General features: G+C 56.1%; 1 non-coding gene across 1 annotated transcript; it reads left to right on the top strand.

Annotated features, from left to right (window-relative positions):
• Positions 1–14,768: 14,768 nt before the first annotated feature.
• TRNAR-GCG lies at positions 14,769–14,847 on the top strand. The gene has a single exon. It is a non-coding gene; the product is annotated as a tRNA-Arg (tRNA).
• The last annotated feature ends 4,551 nt before the right edge of the window (positions 14,848–19,398 follow it).

Genomic DNA, 19,398 nt, shown 5'->3' with positions numbered 1-19,398 from the left:
GTCTCGGGAAGGCCAGGCTTGCAGGGAGCATTGCGCTTGGGTCAGCTCCTGGGGTCGGGGTCTCCATCCGCGTCCAGTAACCCTAGTTCTCTTCCGTCCTGCGAGGGCCACACAGGTACACGGACGGGGCACGGTCGATGGCTGGGTGCCTGCTGGGTCTTTTTTTTCTTCTTCTTTTAATCCTCACCTGAGGATCTTTTTCCATTGATTTTTAGAGGGAGTGGAAGAGAGCGGGAGAGACAGAGAAACATCGATGTGAGAGAGACACATCGATGGGTTGCCTCCTGCACGCACACCCCGACCAGGGCCTGGGCCGGGGAGGAGCCTGCAACCACATGCCCTTGACCGGAATTGAACCCGGGACCCTTCAGTCCGCAGGCCGAGGCTCTCCCCGCTGAGCCAAACCGGTGAGGGCCCCGTTGTGTCTCTTGTATGGTCCCCTCCCCTCAAATCCTCCAGCTGGTTGCTGGGAGACGTGCCTTCTCTCCCCCCAAAGACTGCTCGGGGACCGCGTCCTCCAGTAGCCTTGTCATGAGCCCCGTTTCCTGAACGGCTGTGTGCACTTGTTTATTTTTAAACCACGCTCCTGCCCTGCAGGCAGCCGGCGTGGCTCAGTGGTTGAGCATCGACCTCTGAACCTGGAGGTCAAGGTTCAATTCCTGATCAGGCCTCATGCCCAGGTTGCAGGCTCCATCCCCAATAGGGGGGCTTGTAGGAGGCAGCTGATCCATGGTTCTCTCTCATCATTGATATCTCTCTGTCTCTCTCCCTTCTTCTCTGAAATCAATAAAAATATTTAAAAAAGAAAAAAAGGTGTAGAAAGATACACAGGGAAGTGGTCACTGGTTTCCTGGTGGGAAGGCTGGGAGGGAGAGCAGGTGAGTCAGACCCAGGTGAGACAGCGGCAAACGATTCCCGGCAGGATCCACGCGAGAGGGGGGAGAGGCGGCCCCTGTAGCAGGTTGCCATGGAGACAGGAAACAGAACCTGCAGGAGGCCAGGACTACGTGTCAGATGGACACACGGAACCTCGATGTGACTTGGGGATAAGACGGGAGGGGTTTCCCTTCAGTCCTATGATTTTAATATGAAGACTACAGCCCTGGCTGGTGTGGCTCGGTGGATAGAGGGTCGGCCGGCGGGCTGAAGGGTCCCGGGTTCGATTCCAGGTGGGGGCACATGCCCAGGTTGTGGGCTCGATCCCCAGTGGGGGGCGTGCAGGAGGCAGCCAGTCAGTGATTCTCTCGCCTCATTGATGTTTTTGTCTCTCTCTCCCTCTCCCTTCTTCTCTGAAATCAATTAAAAAATATTCTTTTTTAAAAAAGAGACTACAATAAGTTGGAACATAAGAAGATGTAAATGCGTTTACTTAAAGTGAGTTGCAGCCCTCGCCGGTGTTGCTCAGTGGGTAGAGCGTTGGCCTGCGGACTGAAGGGTCCGGATTCGATTCCCGGTCGGGGCACATGCCCGGGTTGCGGACTCGATCCCCCGTCGGGGGCGTGCAGGAGGCAGCCGAGCAATGGTTCTCTCTCCTCATTGATGTTTCTATCCCCCTCTCCCTCTCCCTTTCTTTTTTTTTAAATATATTTTATTTATTTACTTTTTTTTTTTTTACAGAGAGGAAGGGAGAGGGATAGAGAGTTAGAAACATCGATGAGAGAGAAACATCGATCAGCTGCCTCCTGCACGCCCCCTACTGGGGATGTACCTGCAACCAAGGTACACGCCCTTGACCGGAATTGAACCTGGGACCCTTCAGTCCGCAGGCCGACGCTCTATCCACTGAGCCAAACCGGTTAGGGCCCCTCTCCCTTTCTGAAATAAAAAAAAAAATCTAAAGCGTCATCTCACCTCTTCTGGGTCTGGCTGTGAGTCAGGGGCCCCAGGAACCTGCATTTCTGCACGCACATGCACACGCACACGCACACGCACAGGCACACGCACACGCACACGCACACGCACACGCACAGGCACACGCACACGCACAGGCACACGCACACGCACAGGCACACGCACAGGCACACGCACAGGCACACACACACGCACACGCACACGCACACGCACACGCACACGCACACGCACACGCACAGGCACAGCTGTCCCTGAGTCTCATCACCTTCAGGCGGAACTCCAGCTCCACCACAAACTAGTTCTGTGGCCTCAGGCAGGGGACTCAATGGGCCTGCACTTCTGCTTCCTCTTTGCAAACAGAGATAAGAATGGCACGAAGGAGGAGAGCCTGAGCAGACACCTGGCTCCCAGCGAGCGTTTGTCATGTAAAACGAAACAAACCGGGAGGCTTAAGGGACAGTGGAGCCTGTACAAACCCGAGTCTGTAACCTTAGGGAGGCGGAGCTGGCCTCCTTGGAAGGTGAAATCCGTCCACTCTCGTATCCACGCTCAGGCCGTAGCCAGCGGGCTGTAGGGGCGCCAGTACGTGAGGAAGGACTTCAGGACAGAATTTAAAGAGTTTTGGCAACAAAAACGGTCCTCTAACAACCAAAGAACTCACGTACTTATATGCATAACCCGTGGGCACGGGCAATAGGGGAGTGAAGAACTGGGGGAGGAGGGGAAGGGGGGAGGAGGGGAGACGGGGAGGGGGAAACGGGAGATCTCTGTAACACTGTCAACAATAAAATATATATATTTTAAAACACTGTCATCTAGAGCTTTGTTGTTCATCCTCACCCAAGGATATTTTTTTTGAAATATATTTTTATTGATTTCAGAGAGGAAGGGAGAGGGAGAGAGAGAGAAACATCCATGATGAGAGAGAATCAGGGATCGGCCGCCTCCTGCACGCCCCACACTGGGGATCAAGCCCACAACCCGGGCCTGTGCCCTTGACTGGAATCGGACCCACAACCCTTCAAGGACATGGCTCTCATCCCTGAGCAAAACCGGCCAGAGCTAGCTTTTGTTTTTCCAGCTAGGACAGACAGACGGACAGACGGAATGCCATATAGGGGCTGACCATGTTACAGGCCTGTGCTATAAGAGTTGCAACATTTGCCCGGCCAGCGTGGCTCAGTGGTTGAGCGTCGACCTGTGAACCAGGAGGTCAGGGTTCGATTCCCGGTCAGGGCACAGGCCCGGGTTGCGGGCTCCATCCCCAGTGCGGGGGGTGCGGGAGGCGGCCGATGCATGATTCTCTCTCCTCATGGATGTTTCTCTCTCTCTCTTTTCTCTCTGAAACCAATTTTAAAAAATTTATTTAATGTAAAATATAACAATGAGATGGAAGTGACGGTGACGTGAGCAGCATTTTGGGGGTTATCAGTAAGACATCGTGGGGGGGACCTCCAGGGGCCAACGGGAAGACTTCATGGGGGGGGGGGTCACCTTCCAACAGGACCTTGAGGAATTAGCGGGACTTGGACCGACGGGGGCAGAGGGGGCGGCATTCCAGGCACCAGGAGCGCGGTAGCCACCACGGGAGAAGGTCAGCGAGGCCCCCGCCTGTGTGGACATTTCTGTTCTGCGCTGACGGATCGCTCGCTCCCCTGAGTCTGGTTCCCTCTCCTTGAGCTGCTCCTCTAAGGCTGTACTCTGCAGTCGGGGCCATTTTAAGTCCAGACGTACCACCGCCCCAGTAGGAACTCAGGGGCTCCCCGTGGGCCCCAAGGCACAGCCCGAGGTGAGCTGGGGGTCTGCGGGGAACTCCGGCGCCTGTGCGTCCCCCCGAATTAAAACAGGCGGAGAACCGGGTCCGTCACGCGGAAGGTGGGGTGACGTGTGGTCTCGGGGGCAAAGGTTCCAGGGCTGGAGACGGGGCCTGGGTTCCGTGTTAACATTTAACCCGCCGCAAATCCGTGCTCTGTTGCAATTCTCCTAATGCAATAAGGTCCCCCCCGCCTCCCCCGGCGCCTGACTATAGTAGGTGCTTAATAAACATGAGCAAAAGGACAATCTCTCTTTTTTTCTTCCTTTTAAAGAAGTTTTATTGATTTCAGAGAGAGGGAGGGAGAGGGAGAGAGAGAGAGAGAGAAACATCCATGAGGAGGGAGAATCATGCACCGGCTGCCTCCTGCACGCCCCACGCTGGGGACCGAGCCCGCACCCCGGGCCTGTGCCCCGACCGGGAATCGAACCCTGACCTCCTGGTTCGCAGGTCGACGCTCAACCACTGAGCCACGCCGGCCGGGCCAGATCTCTTTATTCACGTGGCTGTTGTACCCACGCTGTAAGCAAAGCTGCTTGCATGTTACATCAAAGGTACCGGGACGCCCCGTTCTATGTTGACTTCCTATCTTTCGTGCCCAACACACTGAGGGGCCGTGTTGCTCCCCATCCCCAGAGGCCTTTCACACGGTATCTTGTTGGATCCTTACGAGAAACCACTGAGGCTCATTCACCAAGGTCAGGAGACGTGTCCAAGGTCGGGTTCAGATTTGCCCCCGCCCCCCCCCCCCCCCCCGTCTACTTTGCGCACGGGTCACCCCGCTCCCGGGGGTCAGCGCCTTTCTTTTTCACTCGTCGTAACTAACCGTGCTTGCATCCGCTGTCTTCATGTGGCTCCGTTCATGGGCCTGCTGGCTGTGGCCCTCTGTCTATATCGGCCGACCCACCTATCTATCCAGAGGGGGATACGTATAAACAGAAGGCAAAACAGCAGCCCTGTTTCGTGTTCAAGTGTTAGAAACGTTTTCTGGAAAATTCTGCCAAGGGGGCATGGATTTAAGCTTCCTGTGATGCTAACGGTCCTGGATACATCACAGAACATTTAGAGAAAACCTCTGGCTCTCCCGGCCGGCGTGGCTCAGGGGTTGAGCGTCGACCTAGGAACCAGGAGGTCGGGGTTCGATTCCCCATCAGGGCACAGGCCCGGTTTGCGGGCTCCGTCCCCCGTGTGGGGCGTGCAGGAGGCAGCCGGTCCATGATCCTCTCTCATCATGGATGTTTCTCTCTCTCTCTCTCTCCCTCTCTCCCTTCCTCTCTGAAATCAATAAAAAATCTATATTTAAAACAAACCAACCGAAAAACCCCTGGCTACGTACGTTGTACCTGCGGATTCTCCAGAAATCACGCCTCGTCTTGGCTGGACGTGGCTCAAGGCCTCGCTTGGGTGTCGGCCGTGCTAATTGTACTCGCAACGTACATACAACGTCGTCCCGTCCCCTCCGGCCGGCTGGCGGCCGACGGAGGGCCGGGCTGGCGTTCCTTTCATCGATCACAACAGTCATCCGACGGGTAGCTCATTCCAGGGGCCGTGGTCGTGGGAACGGCCACCGTCCGCCCCTTCTGGAACTTTCGGGGTTCCTGCCGCACCCCCGCCGCGATGTGCTGCTGATGCGGGGATGATGGACCCTGTCAGCGACTAACGAATGGCAGATGAAAAAGCCGCCCGCGGCGTCCAGGCACTCCATTAGCCGCCGTGTGATTAAATTACGGTAACACCGCCGGCGATAAACCTTTATGGAACCTTCTGGACCGTGCCTCGCTGCTCCTAACTATACTATTATGTAGAGCACAGATATTTCCCGGCAAGTCGCCGGCCATCCATCAGGGGGGCGCTGACTGCCGGCGCGGGGTGGAGAGTACATGCATCTTGCCTTTGCCATGAATAAAACCTCTCGCCTCTCATTACTTTATGACAAGACACAGAAATTCACTTTGCTTTTCATTTAAGCGCCCGGCTTCCGTTTATGGATGTATATGCCTTCACGCTTTCATTCCCTCCCCCCCCCCCCCCCCCACCACCCTCTCCGCCGGGCTCCGGCCGCACGTAATAAATGATTATAAATTTTCACATGCGGCCACCTCACTCTCGGCCCGGCTCATGCTTAATGCACCAAGTTGCAGAGCGGGCAGGTGAAGAAGAAGAAGGGAGGGGAAGAGGAAAAAAAAAGACACACACACACAGACACACACACAACGCGCAAAGACTTTTTATTTATGGTGTTGTCCTTGGTAACGGAAATTTCAATGCCCTGAAATGAAAAGTATGATTAAAGGGATAGATGTCCTCACCGGAGGGCGGAGGGCAGCCTTCTATTTCCCCCGGAAAATATATAATACTTTTTTGACATCAATTTCATAGAGAATAGACATGGGCTAGTCATCGGAGGAAGCTGGGGGGGGGGGGGGCGGGGAAGCGACACAAACGCGTTTCTAACTTCGAGAAGGTTCCCTCTGATCGCTTGCCCGAGAAATAGCGGCGGCGGCGGCGGTGGCTCCGGCGGGCGCCGTGGTTTGGGGAACGTGTGGGCGCCATGAACCTGCCGGAAAGTGGGCAAAGGTGGGGTTTTGCGCGGAAAGTGGGCAAAGGTGGGGTTTGGAAGAGAGGGGCCATCTTTTTGTTCTGGGAAACGGGCGACGTGGAAAACTACTGACTTTTCCTGTTTCAATTACTTGGAGAAGTGCTTTTATTATTTTAAATCTGTGTGTGGCCGAGAGAGAGAGACGGAGAGGGAGAGAGAGTTAAGAAACACGGGACAACTCAGAAGCCCTCATAAATAAGCATAGCTTCTTGTGCAGGTCCCCAGAATTACCATTAAGCAAAAAAAAAAAATGCCAGAAGAGAAAGGAGGAGGCGGGACAGGAAGTGGACAGGAGGGGAGATGGACGGCAAGGGGCCACAGCATCGATGGCTCATTGATGTTAAAGGCACAGCAAAGCCTGGTCAGCCTGGCTCCGTGGTTGAGCATCGACCCATGAACCAGGAGGTCAGGGTTCGATTCCCGGTCGGGGCACAGGCCCGGGTTGTGGGCTCCATCCCCAGTGTGGGGCGTGCAGGAGGCAGCCGGTCCGTGATTCTCTCTCATCATCGATGCTTCTCTCTCCCTCTCTCCCTTCATCTCCGAAATAAATAACAATATATTTTAATCAATGCACAGGGAAGATCTTTGAAAGATACCACAGGTGGTTTTGCACAAATGGAAAGAAAGGGACTTATTCAGTTTTTAAAAAATACATATTTTTATTGATTTCAGAGAGGAAGGGAGAGGGAGAGAGAGAGAGAAACATCCATGATGAGAGAGAATCATGGATCGGCCGCCTCCTGCACGCCCCACACTGGGGATGGAGCCCACAACCCGGGCCTGTGCCCTTGACTGGAATCGAACTTGGGACCTTCCAGTCCGCAGGCCGACGCTCTATCCACTGAGCCACACCAGCCAGGGCAAGAAGAGGACTTTGAAAGCCATCGGACCCAAGTCCACTGTCCTTTCATTTCTAGGAAAACATGCTCCTGAAGTTTGGGCTAAAAAAAAAAAAGCCGGAGTCTGTGCAGCGTTTGGGCAGCCGCACGGCCTCCCTCAATACCGGCCCCACCAATGCCGCCTGACACCTGCCTCCCGCCCCCGGCGGCCGCGGGGCCCTGAGAAACACATTACGTCTCATGTCAGCCATAAAAATAACAGCACGGATTCTAACCCAAACACAATTACCCGGTAATTATCATTTAGACGTCCGCTCGAATCCTTCTCAGAGCCGCCCTCGCCTCCCTCCGCCCCACCAGGGCCAGACGGTTTAATACCCGCGGCCGGGCCAGGCGCGCTGGAGGGTCTGCTAAACCTCCCTCCCACCGGCCGCCCGCCCGCCCGCCCGCCCGCCCGCCCGCCCTCTACGTCGGACCTGGACCCGGTGCTCTGGGCCTCCAGTCCCTCTCGGGGCGCCGAGCGCTCACAGCCTGAAGTTGGACGCAAACAGGGAACATGTGCAGCCGATTAGGGGGGGGCGGCACAGGGGTCAGGGGGGCGAGAACAGAGCCCACGCTCTCTTTCAACTTGTTAATGTCTCTGACCCTTTTGTACCAAAAGAAAGAGAAGAAAAACCACTTTCATCAACACTCAACACACACACGGCGCTGGGGCCCGGGCCGTGTCGCGTCCCGTAACCGTGTTTGGGTATCAATTACGCACATCAAGTTGAGACGCCGCAGGCCCGGCCGTCATGTTCGGGCAATTAAATCGGAGGGGCTTCGGGGGGACCCTCCTGGTTGGGGAGACCCCCCGCTCGCTCCCCTCCCTCCTCCTCCTCCTCCTCCTCCTTCTCTCTCTCTCTCTCTTTCTGTCTCTCTCTCTTTCTGTCTGTCTCTCTCTCTCTCTCTCTCTCTCTCTCTCAACAAGAGACGAGGAAGCTTCGTCAAACATATCCGAGATCTCTGTGCTCCTCCCAGGAGCCGTGAAGCCGTGTGCCCTCCGAACCCCGCCTTGTTCCCACAGATCACACGGCACAGTCACACGTGCACGTACACAGACCGTAGCCAAGCACATCTGAGGAAACTTGGTTCTATCATATATATTCTTATTGATGTCAGAGAGGAAGGGAGAGGGAGAGAGAGAGAGACACATCCATGACGAGAGAGGATCATGGACCGGCTGCCTCCTGCACACCCCGCATCGGGGATCGAGCCCGCATCCCGGGCACGTGCCCCTGACCGGGAATCGAACCGTGACCTCCCGGTTCACAGGTCGACGCTCAACCCCTGAGCCACGCCGGCCGGGCCCTACTGGCTATTTTTGATGCCGTAAAAGTTTAACTTCCAGAGAGAAGACAGTGGTCACACAGGCACTGATTAAATTTACTGCAAACAACACTCCATGTGTCTCTCTCTCTCCCCCTCTCCCTTCCTGTCCGAAATCAATAAAAATGTATTCAAAAGTCAATAAGGAGAACAAAAGACCCCCCGCCCCCGACAACCATTCATTCATTCCGCAGAGTCGCGTCTCCACAGCGTGCAAATCGCCTACAAACGCACGAGGGGTGCTGCTTCTGCTCTGAAAGGAGTGACAGGGAACCAGGCCCAGACTCGCTGGAAGCCCCGAGGGTCCGGGGTCCGGTCAGCGAGGAAGGAGGGGTTTCGGGGTCTCCCTCCCAGGCCAGGCGCGGGGGGAGGCAGAGGGGGGCGCCGGCCTGAGTTATGGCCCCGCCTCGATCCGCCGCCCACCTGAAGCCACCGGGCTTCTAAGGCGGCAATAAAGCTCTTTGCATTAGGCGGCCGCGCACATCCACGTTTTAATGAACTGTTTTCACACGGGTCATTGGGCATCTCTGGCTCCTGCAATACAAATCACCACCACCCCCTCCCGCCCTCCCCTGCCAGCCCGCTCCCCACGCCTGTACTTTCTCGGTTTTCAAATGCAAATGGATACCCAGGCCAGGGAGGTTCCACACAGACGTGCCCGTGGAGCCTGGGAAAGTCTCTGTCCCTGGACCGTCTCTCTGAAGGGCGGGGATCTCGGACACGGTCAACCTCAAGTTCCCAAACCCCAGGCGAAGACGGTTGTGACAGTCAGGGACATGCCTGAAAAATAAGCCAGGAGGTCAGGGTTCGATTCCCGGTCGGGCCACAGGCCCGGGTTGGGGGCTCGATCCCCAGTGTGGGGCGTGCAGGAGGCAGCCGGTCCATGATTCTCTCTCATCATGGATGTTCTTTTCTCCCTCTCCCTCTCCCTTCCTCTCTGAAATTGATAAAAACATATGTAAGCCCTGACAGGTTTGGCTCAGTGGGTAGAGCGCTGGCCTGTGGACTGAAGGGTCCCGGGTTCGATTCCGGTCACGGGCATGTACCTTGGTTGCGGGCACATCCCCAGTGGGGGCTGTGCAGGAGGCAGCTGATCGATGCTTCTCTCTCATCGATGTTTCTAACTCTCTATCCCTCTCCCTTCTTCTCTGTAAAAAAATCAATAAAATATATTTCAAAAAAATTAAAAATTAAAAGAAACACATTTAAAAAATACTACTAATAATAAGCCCCTCTGAGTCGGCGCCCCGCGTTGCCATGGTTTTAGGCGATGAATGACAGCGTTTGCGGAAGGACCAGTCCCCGAATCACCATGAATCAGGGCCGGGGCCCCCTGCCTGCCATCTCTCTGAGTGACCCGAAGGCTGGCATGAATTATTGAGCCCGGTTCCGAGGCCGCAGACGTCTCCGCGGAATAATTAAGCATCATTACTGACAAACACGCGCGCGCCCACGCCCACCCTTAAAGTGACACTAAATTATACAGCGCGGGGCCCGTCTTCCGAGAGCCCGATGGCACTGCGCGTCGTTTTACGATGAGCGACCGGCCCCTGGCACATCATTTAATAACGGATGCAAATGAGAAATGAATACTTAACAAGCCGCGCCGCGTTTTATGGCCTCGCACGCTCTCCGGCCAGGGGGAGGCCTGCCTGACGCGCCCCCCTGTCCCCCCTCCCGCCCCCCGTGAAAATACGGCGTTGTCCCCCTGTCGCTGGCCTTTGAGATAAATTAATGTGTCAGCCCTTTAAAATCCAGGGCAACAGGTGGCATCCAACGTGCGACGGTTCGCGGCCCAACCGACCGTGTTCTAATCCAATAATATTTATGGAGGCGTTGGACTCGGCGAATCATTCCGGGGGGCCGAGATTTGGGAATATTTGTTTTCCGAGTGGAGTGGAGGATGGAGATGCTCGCCGTGGCCCCATAAAGATGGTATATGGCGTCCATATAACCGGAGTATTAAAAAGATAATGAATTTGCTATTCATGAGCCATTAAGTTGTACCTCCTCCCCCCCGCCCACCCCGAAATAAATTGTATATCATTACACGCCTATCAATACACCCGCCCTGGGTTGGCATCCTCCGAACCCCACGATGTATGTGCAAGCCGCATTTGGGGATGCGCAGAGATAAATCAGCATTTAAAAGTATATATTATTATTATTCTTTTTTTGGTCCTTTCCCGAGGATATTTTTCCCATTGATTTTCAGAGAGAGAGGAAGGGAGAGGGAGAGACAGAGAGAAACACCGATGTGAGAGAGACACATCGATTGGTTGCCTCCCACATGCCCCAGACCAGGGCCGGGAGCCTGCAACCCAGGTATGTGCCCTTGACCGGAATCGAACCCAGGACCCTTCGGTCTGCAGGCCGACGCTCTATCCACTGAGCCAAACTAGCCAGGGCTAGCATGATTTTTTAATTCTGGAAACCTTTGTTTGTTTTGAACACAAGGTATGAAATGGTACTTCCCCCTCCCCGCCCCTCCTTTACGTTCTCCTGGGGTTCGACATCCAATATCTATTCTCCGCCTGGCAATCAATCCATACAAGGGACCAAGAGAAAGAGAATTCCAGCCCGGCCAGCGTGGCTCAGTGGTTGAGCGTCAACCTAGGAACCAGGAAGATGCGGTTCGATTCCCGGTCGGGGCACAGGCCCGGGTTGTGGGCTCCATCCCCAGTGTGGGGCCTGCAGGAGGCTGCCGGTCCCTGATTCTCTCTCATCATTGATATTTCTCTCCCTCTCTCTCTCTCTTTCCCTTCCTCTCTGAGATCAATAAAAATCTATTCTAATAAAATAACACCCAGCGACTCCGAGTGGATGGAGGAGAGAATCCACACGTAGACTCCGGGTTTCCTGCAGGAAGGACCCGGAGTTTCAGACAGACACCCGGTCCCTCGGCCCATGAGCCCAGCGCCGCCCGCCGGCCGCTGGAGGAGGCCCCCCTGAGCTGTCTCCGCAGGCGCCTGGAGACAAAGAGGCCGCTCCCCGGGAGCCAGGACCAGCGGCCGGGAGAGCATCCCTCCCAGAGGCAGGCGAGTGATGGCTACAGCCCTGAGCCTCCTCCTTCCTCCTTCCCGTGGGCCCCACCGTGACGCTTCACAGACCCCGGCCGCGGCTGAGAGCCGCCCCGCGCGCAGAAACCAATTGAGAGACACCCGAGGGGAACCGCACGCACAGATGTCCCGGCCTCGGTGAGCGCACGCGGCACCTGAACGGGGAGAGTGTGTGTGTGTGTGTGTGTGTGTGTGTGTGTGTGCGCGCGCGCGCTGGGGGGAGGGGCCCTCTGGGGCTCAATCGGCCATTTCCCCTCTTCCCTCGACACAGACACCGTGAGGTCGATCAGGCCGTCCATGCTCCCTCGGCCCAATCCCCAGCCCTTGGTTCGGATAAGATGTCAGAAGCGTGGCTGCGAAGGGAGGTCAGGGGATGCGATGGCTCCACGGGGTTTTATGAAAGCGTTTCCGCCCCACCGCAGGCTCTGTCAAAGCCAGTCTCGTCGTCCTTGGAAACTCTTTCTAACAATCAAGCTGCCCCTCTTACGTTCAAGCAGGTGCGACGATCGGATGGGATGCCACCACTTTGGTGAAATATCTTGAAGAGCCGGGCCGGCGGGGCTCAGGGGTTGAGCATCGACATGTCGACCTAAGAACCAGGAGGTCACGGCTCGATTCCCGGTCGGGGCGCAGGCCCCGGTTGCAGGCTCGATCCCCAGTAGGGGGTGCAGGAGGCAGCCGGTCCACGATTCTCTCTCATCATGGATGTTTCTATCTCTCCCGCCCTCTCCCTTCCTCTCTGAAATCAATAAATCAATACATCAATAAAAAAAATTAAAAAGAGCTGTATTTTCTGCTCTGGCTGGTGTGGCTCAGTGATTAGCGCGTCAGCGCACACACCAGAGGGTCTTGGGTTCGATTCCTGATCAAGGGCAAGTACCTGGGTTGTAGATTCAGATTCAATCCCCGGCCCCAGTGGGGCACATACAGGAGGCAACTGATTGATGTCTCTCTCTCTCTCTCTCTCTCTCTCTCTCTCTCTCTCCCCTCTTCCCCTCTCTCCCACCCCTTCCACCCTCTCTAAAAAAATCAGTGGAAAAAATATCCTCCCGTAAGTATTAACAACAACAAAAAGAGTTGTATTTTATTCTTATTTTTTAAAATATATTTTTATGGATTTCAGAGAGGAAGGAAGGGGGAGAGAAAGAAACATCAGCGACGAGAGAGAATCATTGATCGGCTGCCAGGCATGGGCCCCGACTGGGAATCGAACCGGGACCTCCTAGTTCATAGGTCGGCCCTCGACCACTGAGCCACGCTTGCCGGCCGGCCCGGTGGGGCTGCAGTTTTTGAAAGCACCTCAAAGCCGGCACCTGGAGAAGGTGACAGGGGACAAGGACTTGGGGAGGGGACTGGGAGAAGCATGTGTGTGTGTGGGGGGGGGAGCCAGAAGCCCCAGGTTGGGGGCGGCCAGGCACCGGCTGAGGGGGGCAGTGGAGAGGAGACTCTGGGGGAGGGTTGGGGATGTCCTGGTTGTGGGGACCCATCGGGCTCCTATATTGGGGACGAGCTGACAGCCACAGCTCACCTGGGACCCCCACAAACCAGGAATCCCCGCCCCTGCGTCTCTCCCTGTCCCTGATCGCCCCCTGGTGGAGGCATCTGCTATTGGAAAAGGAATTCCTCCCACACACAGGCTGGCAAAGCCAGGAAACTCGGACATGAGGCTGATTCTGTGGCCTTTCTTGTCATTTTTAACCCCCCCGCCCCCCGTGGCTGCATGCACATGGGTGGGGTGAGGGACTGATAACTGGGTGGGTGTCTCTTAGGCCAGAGAGACGGGCCTCGGTCACAGTGGTCAGCTCTCAAGACGAGCCCTACCCTTGACCATCGTGTTCAGGACACTGTCCAGGGAGGCCTTCGTGACCCCGTGACCTCCGATGAAATCACCTGCAGCCGGGACGCGACTGAGCACCTGCGTTTCCAACTCCGCCTCCCAGGAAGCAAGGCTGTCAAACACCAACCTGACCGGGTAGGTTCGCTGCAGAAATCCATCTAAGACGCTGTGTCTGCGGCCGGACCGGCCGGGCTCAGGGGTTGAGCATCGACCTGTGAACCAGGAGGTCACGGTTCCATTCCGGTCAAGGGCACAGGCCCGGGTTGTGGGCTGGATCCCCAGTAGGGGGCGTGCAGGGGGCAGCCGATCCATGATTATTCTCATCATCGATGTTTCTCTCTCTCTCTCTCTCTCTCTTCCTCTTTGAAATCAAAGGAAAGTACATTTTTAAAAGCCACGTCTGGCCCTGGCCGGCTTGGCTCAGTGGATAGAGCATCGGCCTGCGGACTGAAGGGTCCCGGGTTCGATTCCGGTCAGGGCACAGGCCCGGGTTGTGGGCTCGATCCCCAGTGTGGGGCGTGCAGGAGGCAGCCGGTCCATGGTTCTCTCTCATCATGGACGTTTCTCTCTCTCTCCCTCTCCTTCTCCCTTCCTCTCTGACATCAATAAAGAAATAAAAATAATAATCTTAAAAAAGCGCACATGAGCTCCCTATTAAACTCCCTCCATACCGGCATCCTCTCTCTGTTCGTGTCGAAAGTCATGGGGCGCCAGGAGGGAGAGCGATCCTTCGGAAAATTGCCGCCGCCTGTTTCCAATACAGCGCCCGGCCCGCCCGCCGGGGCGCGCACGCCATGCCCGGGCCCCATCCGTCCGGGCGCGGCTGGGAAACAGACATGCTTTTTTTTTTTAATTTTTTTTTTCCTCGCAAATTGCTGGCATGTTTAAAGCCCACGGTTGATTGACACACGCTCTCCCGTAATGAAGGTAATTACAAAGAATAACAACCCGCGCGGCTCTGCTCAGCGTCAGCGGCCGCCCCGCGCGCACCGTGCGCCCCGAGCTGTCAGGCGCGCGGCTCCGCCACCGGCCGAGCGTGAGCCGGGCGCGCAGACGAGAAACAGATTAATGCGCGTCAACACTTCGCTCTAAACACTTGTTGGAACCGATCAGAGCTGCCGGGGCTGAAGGGAGTGATCCGAGGGGGGAGGTTTGCTCGGGGAGACCCCCGCCCCCCCAAAAAAACACAGCCCCGTGGGGTTTAGGGGGCGAAGAGGGGAAGTACGCAAGCGCGCATGGGCCTCTCCGTGGCGACCTCTGCGCGAAGCCCGCGTCCCACGGGCGGGCATCTGTCGCTTTGGCTAAAAATCTCTGCTGCGCCCTTTTAAAGAAAATGTTTTTAAATTGATTTCAGACAGGAAGGGAGAGGGAGGGAGACGTCGAAACATCAGTGATGAGGGAGGCCCTGGCTGGTGTGGCTCAGTGGATAGAGCGTCGGCCTGCGGACTGGAGGGTCCCGGGTTCGATTCCCGGGCAGGGCACGTGCCCGGGCTGTGGGCTCAATCCCCAGTGTGGGGCGTGCAGGAGGCAGCAGGTCCATGACTCTCATCATGGATGTTTCTCTCTCTCTCTCTTCCTTTCCTCTCTCTGAAGTCAATAAAAATATATTTTAAAACAATAATAAAATAGGCATTTTGATATACACTGAGTGGCCAGATGATGGTGACCACCCCATCAGTACTTCATGGACACTTCCAAAAATACTGGATATTGAAAACTTCCTAAGCAAATACTCTCAAGGTTTTATTATTTTTAAATAAATATATATATACACACACACACATATATTTATTTCATTGATTTTCTACAAAGAGGGAGGGAAAGAGATAGAGAGTTAGAAATATCGATGAGAGAGAAACATCGATTAGCTGCCTCCTGCACACTCCCTACTGGGGATGTGCCCGAAACCAAGGTACATGCCCTTGACCGGAATCGAGCCCGGGACCCTTCAGTCCGCAGGCCGACGCTCTATCCACTGAGCCAAACCGGTCAGGGCTATTATTATTATTATTTGCATAACTCATTCACTTCATTGTATTGATGGGGCGGTCATCATAATCTGGCTGCTCAGTGTATATTAATATATATAATTAGTATATATTAAATCGCAGGTAAAATGCAAGTGGGCGGACAGGGAACATTGAAACAATCCCAGGCGCCCACCCTGAACTTCGTTGCCGTATGTAATTGTGGGGCCTTTCACTCTGGAGCAGGCTGGGTGGTGGGGTCATGTTTTCTGTGTGTGTGGGGGGGGGGCATGGAATCATGGCCCTGGTTACCTGATCTCAGCCCCTCGTTAATGGACCGGGGCTGTGTTTGCTTTCGTGTGACACGCGGCGTTGGGAGACAGCGCCTGACACCCGGGTGATGGCAACATCAACAAACAGGGGAGGTTAAAGACGAAAGCAGGAGGGGGGCCAGGAATCTGCATTTTTACATTGAAAACCAGAGGGAAACATAGTGAATGGACGCGGGGGAGATGAAAAATGTACATTTTAGAAATTAACTTTCTCCCACGGGCAATACATTTCTGGGATGCTGTTTGAAGGAAGGGGATGGGGGAGCGTGTGTGGGTTTTACAACGTCTCTCGGAAAAGTGACCGGCTGGTTCCCTGTGAGGAGCCTGGAGGCGTGAGTGCCTTTAGTCAAGCCCTATTCTGATTGATTGATTGATTGACTGATTGGAGAGAGAAACGAACTCACGCATTCATTGGTTGCTTCTTGTATGTGCCCTGACCAGGGATCAAACCCACAACCTCGGTGTAGGGAGACGACCCCTAACCACTGGGACACCCGGCCGGGGCCCGGAAAGTCCTGTTTTAATAACTCAACGGACAAGCGTTTCTCGGAAAATGTTTCCATGCCCCCGTTTTGCTCATATCTGCGAAACAGCTGCTAAACGCCCGCTGTGCGTCTCCCCCCCCCCCCCCCACCCCCGACTTGGAGACCATGCATTAAGACGCCCGCAGTCGGGCCCTGGCTGGCTGGGCTCAGTGGATAGAGCGTCAGCCTGTGAACTGAAGGGTCCTGGGTTCGATTCCCGGTCAGGGCACAGGCATTCCCTCCGGTGAGTTTTCTGAAACCTACCGAGGGCGTGGAGAAGGCGTCCGGCCGGTGTGGCTCAGGGGTTGAGCGTCGACCTAGGAACCAGGTTGAACTTCTGGCGTTTCTCATAAGCCTGCCACCCGGGCCTGGGCCCTGACCGGGAATGGGACCCTGACCTCCTGGTTCCTAGGTCGACGCTCACCACTGAGCCACTCCGGCCGGCAGTGATGGTTTCCTATACGGCAGCGGCGTCCCTGTCTAAGGAATTCCCACTCGACCCTTAGCTCCCTGGAAAAGCCATTTAGACACGGATTAAACTAAACAGCAAACAAAGCAAGACCCGGCTTCCAGGCCAGGCCGACAGGCTTCTGAGAAACGCCAGAAATTCCCTGCTGGCTCTCCCTGACTCAGGACGCCTCCATATGAATGCCCCCCCCCCCCCCACACACACACACACACCAGGAGAAAAATGAGAATTTACATCCGCAGCCTCCAACGGGACCCATGTGCACGGGGAAGCCAGGAAGCCACTCCAAGGGCCCCGGTGACTCAGAGCCCCGAGCTGCGTGGACGCACACTCATCATCAACACATCCTCAGCAACTGCATTGTTCCTGTGGCGCCCCCCTCCCCCCCGGGGGAAATGGATGTAAAATGTCACCAGAGAACTTTTCCAGAGAGTTCCAGCGGTTCTCAACCTGTGGGCCGCGACCCCCTGGCGGTCGGACAACCCTTTCACAGGGGCCGCCTAAGACCATCCTGCATGTCAGATGTTTACATGACGACTCATCACAGTAGCGACATGACAGCGATGAAGTCGCCACGGAAATGTTTTTATGGTTGGGGGTCACCACAGCATAAGGAGCTGTATTGAAAGGGCCAGAAGGTTGGGAACCGCTGCTTTGGTTCCTTGTGAACTTGGGACTTGAGCCAGAAGCCGGGGAAAGCCACTCTGGCCGGATTCCTGTGAGACGCTGCCCTCCAGTGGCCGACGTGCGCATTACAGCGGAAGAGGAGTCTCCCCTTTGTCCCTCAAAATCTAGGTTTTACCTGGCAAACCTGTGACCGTCCCTTCGCCAGGGTTCCCACGGACGATAGTGGCTCCAGGTGACACACCAGCCCGCAGAAGGGGGGTCGCTGGGGGGTCACAGAACACAATGGCGGCTGCACCTGTGTTTGTGGGATGCAGCTCTACACACACACACACACACACACAGAGATCACACACGGATCACACACACACAGAGAGAGATCACACACGGATCACACACATACATGGATCACACACATACATGGATCACACACATACACGGATCACACATACACGGATCACGCATGGATCACACATGCACGGATCACACATACACACGCATATCACACACATACACACATGGATCACACACGGATCACGCATACACACACGGATCACACACATACACACACGGATCACACACACACGGATCACACACACGGATATCACACACACACACACACACACACACACACACACACACACGGATCAGCCACGTGACCCGTCCCTCGAGTGCGGGCAATCTATTTTCAATTAAGCCACTCGGACGCCATTAACATGCCTGTGCCTGGACTTCTGCCTCTGAAGTGGCCCACGCCCCTCCCTGGTGGGTTTAAGGCATCGACCGGTCCCCCCCCCCCTTCTAATTGCTCTGACAAGGAAGTGCGTCGTCCGTGATGTCCAGTACCGATCACCAGGGACAGCGATTACCCGCTTCCCATCTTCCCCTCTGTCAGCCGGGGACCTAGGGGGCCTCCCGGGCGGGGGAGAGTTCGCCGGGCAGGCAGCCGAGAAGGGAGGGGGGGAAGGCGCAGGGGGGACCAGATTCAATCGTACGGGCTGAGGAACTCCAGCCCTAACACCGTCCTCAGAGATCAGGCACCGCTCCTCAGCGTTCATCGGCAACACCAGCCGGCTGGGAGGAGTGAGGCCCTCTGGACACGCGGGGAGAACGGAGGCGGACTTGCCTTCCCGGTATCAGACCCACTGGCCGGGACGTTACATCCAAGGTCAAGACACGTGAATGAGAGCGGGATCCCGGCCTGAGAATCAACGGAACGCCCCAAGCGACAGGCTGGAGCCCCCATGCCCCACGCCCCACGCCCCACGCGATGCACCTGCCTCGCCCGCAGCCACCTGGGCAGGTCTGTGCTGTTTTCATCAGAAAAAGAGCAAACTCGCCGCGTCCTCCTTCACATCAACCCGGCCCCGGAGCTGCCTCGACTCACCGGCTCCACGTCCAAACCCGCGGAGGGGGGCCCAAAAGCACCCGCGTGTGGCTCCCTCGGACGTGCCCAGCGGCGTGTTGCACTCCTATTCGCTGAAGCGTCCCCTTTGTCCCGTGGGGAGCCTTTTCCTGCCGGGACCAGGTGGTTTCTCAGACCTTGTACAGCCCGTGGGCCAGAGGTTCCCCACCCCTGAACTAAGACAGGCAACAGGCTAGCAGGCACTTCAGCAGAACTAAAGGGTTGACACCAAAGTACCCCGTTGGCTGGCTGTTGCTCTGCTACTCCGGTGAACGGAGGGTCCGTGCTGCGCGAGCCGCTCTGTGGCCCCCCTGGTGGCTGCGGCGGCCTCCCAGCCCCGTGAGGAGCTGCTCACCTGCACCCGGCCTGCTGCACCTGCTCACGGGTGTGGAGGGCCCCGCCCGACCCTCTCCATTGCAGGGGGGCCTGTCAGCGGGGCCATTAAGGGGACAGCGCTGATGAATGACAGCACATTCTCACAGCCCCCCTGTCCCCCAGGACCTTAAAGTGCAGGCGCGGCCCCTCTGGGTTGAAAGCCTCAGGGTTAAAGGTTGCAAAGGCCAAATGCACTGCAGCCCGGAGTTTTTGTTTGTTTGTTTTTAAATATATTGTTATTGATTTCAGAGAGGGAGGGAGGGAGAGGGAGAGACATCAAGGATAAGAGAGGATCATGGATCGGCTGCCTCCTCACGCCCCACACTGGGGATCGAG

Source organism: Myotis myotis, unplaced genomic scaffold (genome assembly GCF_014108235.1).
Source record: "Myotis myotis isolate mMyoMyo1 unplaced genomic scaffold, mMyoMyo1.p scaffold_m19_p_21, whole genome shotgun sequence".
In the NCBI taxonomy this organism is placed as follows: Eukaryota; Metazoa; Chordata; class Mammalia; order Chiroptera; family Vespertilionidae; genus Myotis; species Myotis myotis.
This window is presented reverse-complemented; position numbering and strand designations above follow the sequence as displayed.